Genomic DNA, 4824 nt, shown 5'->3' with positions numbered 1-4824 from the left:
GAACCAACAAAATGAAAGAGTAGTTAGCAATGAGTCCCCCTTGCATGACTCAATTTTAGGAAGGAAAAGAACCATCTTCAGATTAGCCTAAAGCTGAAGAGATTGAATCTAAAGATGATGTAGTAGGAGTAAATGTAATCATTGAGGCAATAAAGGAAGTGGAAGCACAAGCATCAAGAGCATCAAAAAAAGGTAACAAGAAATCTAAATTGGTTCCCATTGGAGAAATTGTGAATACAATTGTTAAGAAGCATGATTATTCTATCCTTAAGAAGAAATTTCAATATTTTCTAAGGAAAATAAGTTAAAGGCTATAAATGTTGTACTATCTAGCACAAGGATAATAGAAATAAAACCATGTGATATTGGGTTGACAATACCCAAAGAATTGAGAAAAATATTGAATGAAAATGGAGTACGGGAGTAAAAGATTATGAGAAAATGATGCAAGATTCATAAATCAAGATGAGACCAAAATTGAAAGAGTCTTAGAAGATGTTCATCACAAAAGTATATAGGTGAATGTTAAATAACAAAAAGGATGTCATAGACATCTTAACTAGTTGAATTGACCAAACCTAAGAATGAATAGCTCAAAATCTAAAAGAAATGACTTCAGAAGTTGATACCTATGTGAAGAAAAATTAGACTTAAGGAGGCACCAAGGAACCATCTAGTTCCAAATTTGAAGAGACACCCAATCCTAAGAAGGTAGAGGTAGAACCAAGCACAAGAGTTGAGTTAGATACAGAAGATGAAGAAAGGAGATACAAAAATACTAGTCCTCAAGGGGAAGAAGATGTTCGACAAGAAGAGAAGTAGGAGAAGACAAGTGTGACACAAAAAGATTCAATTGTACCTAAGTTGATTGAAGTGGTAAGGCCTATAACTAAAGCCAAATAAGATGAACAAACGGTAGTTTCCCCATCGATTACATAGGTTGGTGAAAAAATTACAAATTAGCAAATCAAGTCACTACTAGATATGACTCGATAACAGATTGTTGAAACAAGCAAGGCAACCACTATCTTTATCGATTCATTGCCAGAAAAGAATGAAGAGAAAAGGGATAAATTGCCTTACTTGGTACAGATACCAGATGAAGAGACCTCAAAGGAAATGTCCCTAGAATTTGAGGAAGAAGTGGAATCACCACCAAAGGGAGGTAAACAGGTTGAAGAATAAGGTCTACAAGAAGTGGAATGAGACATTTCAATTAGACCTACATCTCTAAGGTTGAGAGTGTTTGAAAGTAGAACACAAGTACATGTAAGTAGAAAGAGATAACTAAGTATGTCAAGAATGATAGATGGTGAGTAGTATATGAAGAAGAGAAAGCCAGTTAAGAATATGAAAACATCTTTGTCATCATTGTTGCCAAAATAGTAGAAGAAAAGGAGACACACAATACCATCATTTCATAAAAGAAGGAAATGATTAGAGATGTGGATCAAGAGGAAACAGATGAGTATACACAACAATTGCAAAGGAAAAGTGAGCTCAAGAAGCAACAATGAGTGAGGATATTAGTAATCACCACAAATGTAACTATCAAATTAGTCTTAGATGTTACACATGATCCCAATGTGGATCTCATCAACCAACTTTCCACATTGGTTAACAATATAAAGGATAATTAAGGAAATGTTGAAGCACTGGTGGAAAAGAGGCTAGAATCCAAAAGAATAAACACACTTCACAATTTTGTAGAACAAAAAAAGACCACTCCATATGAGGTAAAGGAAAAATTGAAAGAAAATTTGTAAGCTTCAACACTGGTCATGAGGAAAATATCAAATCCATAAGCACTCTCACTAGATCTAGACTAGAAATTACAACAAGCTCAATAGGAGCTATAAACACTAAAAGATACCTTCAATATATTAGTGTCATTTGATTTCCACTATCCATTAGTGATATCAATTTTTTTTTGGAATTTGATTGTGTCAAAAAAATTTAGCATCAACGTTTTAGATCACACGCAGTGATCCATCATTAGGATGAAGAATCGAAGAATAGAAACATTGTGATGGATCACTGTGTGTGATCTGAAATGTTGATGCTAATTTTTTTTGACACAGTCAAATTCTAGAAAAACTTTGATATCACCTTCAATATAGTCATTGATTCAACACTTGACTATCTATCCAAGACCTAAGGGACATTAAACCTCATTCATTATATCAAATATGAGAAGGAGAAAAGAACTATAAGACTAATAGAAGTATAGTGCAAGTTATCCCCAATAATTGACATTATTCAAATGCATATTGTAAATGTAGATGCACTAGTTGCTAGAATGCCAGGCAACAAAATGAGTGAGCTTGAATCATTATTGGTTGATATAAGGAGTGAGACCATTATTATAAGAATCTTGAAGGTTATATGGAATACCCATCTTGCAACCACTTAGGTTCAATACAAAAATGTATTTGACAACCTGTAGCCACCCCACAAAACCCTTTTTCATTGATGATAAAAAGGGGGAGAATAAGAAATCCAAATAGGGGGAGGATGGTATTAGTAGAGAGAGAATATCAATAAAGGGGGAGAATACAAAGAAAGGGAAATGATATTAAGGAGAGAATAAATGAAGAAAAAGATAATAAGAAAAAAGCATGAAAAGGAAGCAAAAAAATAACACAAACAAAACATAAAGGAATGGAGTGAAATAGGCACATTGTTAGAGGAAGATCCAAGAATTTAAAACCAAATCCCATCTACTAGAAACCTAGTTCTCACCAGTACAAGAAAATGAATGGTAAACATAAGAATGGAGATTTTTACATAAAAGAAACTTCACAAAGTAGAAAGGGAGGTAGTTGGTAAATGATGTTTTTCTATCAATGCCAAAGGGGCAGATTGTTGACCTTAAAAGTCTCTTTGGCACAAATGTTTAAAGAAGTATGGAATGTTGTCATTGATGGCCAATGGAATGTTTTCATTGATGGCCAAAGTATTTGATTGGAAAAATACTTAACAATTAGTTGAAGGAAGGAGAAGAAGAAATAAGTTGATGATTATTGGTCAAGAGGTAAACAGGTATGCACTCTAGCACACCCATGCCAACATAGGTAGTCAAACCAAAGGATAGTTAATATGAGTGATCAACAAAGTGATTAACCATGGATGTGAAGGGAGAAACATGAGAAAAGTAGATGTGATAGGAGTTAGGGTGAAATGATAGAAGCAAGCAAGGATAAAGGCCCCCATTGGTTCATAGAAGGACTGAAGGGGGTACTAGTCTAGGCCCTAGCAATAGGGGTCACGAGTTTCCTATGAATAAACTAGACATGAAATTTAAAATTTGAATTTAAAAATGAGGGAGATAATTCAATAATGGGCTATTGCACCCTAACACTGCATAATGGATATAAATTATTTAATCTGATAGAATTTTTTTTTAAAGTCATTAATATTGTAGATAATGGAAGACAAGAACAAAGAACACAAAGAATAGCAAGAAGCAAACTAGAAGAATAAGCAGTTATAGAGGAAGAAGGGACAACAAAAGGCTATTGCAAACAACCAAGGGGAGAGGTGAGGTCAAAGAACTTGTCAATTAAATTAGAATATTAGTGTTGAAAGGATTTAATGGGAAATAAGATACGCGGGGGGGGGGGGGGGGGGGGTGCGATGGGTGGTGGTGGTGGGCGCTTAAACTTTTACTTACAAAACAAAACTACTGATTTCACACCTAATTCACCTCATATCTTAGATATAACATCAAAACTATAATATTTAATTGTAAATGAAAACATCACATTTGTGAAAGATCTCAAAATGTAACACAAATGATTTGGATAGCTAGAAACACAATATGAAGGTAAAACTAAGGTGGGGATGAAACTCACAAATCTTCACTATTGCAACAATAAAGTTAACATGTTAGGGTTACAATGTTTGATCATAATATATAATCTACCCTATGAGGGGTCTTCCCTATTAAAACCTATAAGACTACTAGGTCTTACCATGGTAAAGGATTTTACACTTATAATCAAGTAAGGACTCTGTTAGGAGATTTATATAGACCTATTAGGATCACTCAATTAAGAGATTTTCCCTCACTCAATCTATTAGAACTGGTTCAGTTCTTGACCCTCAGTTTTCTCTATAAGTTGATTTCAGATTCCTCTATTCAATGTCACAATTTGATCTCTTAATATGATATCTCTATTCAGTCCTTGGATTGCTCTACCTAATCTCCTTTTAGACTTGGCCTTTCTTTCTTTGTCCTATCCCTTTTCTTTGTCCTATCTTGCTTCGCTCCTTCACTTGCACATTCACACATTCATTCTCTCTTCTATTATTGATCCTAGGGTTATAACCCTCTTTAAATAGACAATCCTCGATAGTTCTAGATCATAATAAGTTGTATACAATTCATCTATTTTGTCGTTTCCCTTATGATTTTCTAATTGATTAATTTTCTTCCCTCTGGATTAATACCTCTCGTATAGATGTGTAAACTCGATCTTAATTGTCTCTACAATAATTAAATATTATATATAAGTTGGCCAAAAATGGTTTACATAGGTGTTTGTGTGATTACCAACTCATATGACAAAATTGGTTTCCTTAGCATCTAAATGTTCTCATGCTTGGTCATTACTAACATCATGTTGGCACTAAGCTTCTACATGGTTGATCTTTTCTGTTTAGTTGAAAAAAGTTGCCTTATAGTCTTCTTGGTCTTAGTTGTAATAGCTCAACTTATATATGCACTTGGTCTCAACTGGGGTGCTTAGCATACGATGCAAAATAAACAAGTCTTCGTGTACTCAGCCTTTACTAGATGACTCGATCGTAGTGATGACCTTC

Source organism: Cupressus sempervirens, chromosome 3, assembly GCF_028749045.1.
Source record: "Cupressus sempervirens isolate cs-2001-9-10 chromosome 3, ASM2874904v1, whole genome shotgun sequence".
NCBI lineage: Eukaryota > Viridiplantae > Streptophyta > Pinopsida > Cupressales > Cupressaceae > Cupressus > Cupressus sempervirens.
Note: the sequence above shows the minus strand (reverse complement) of the source record.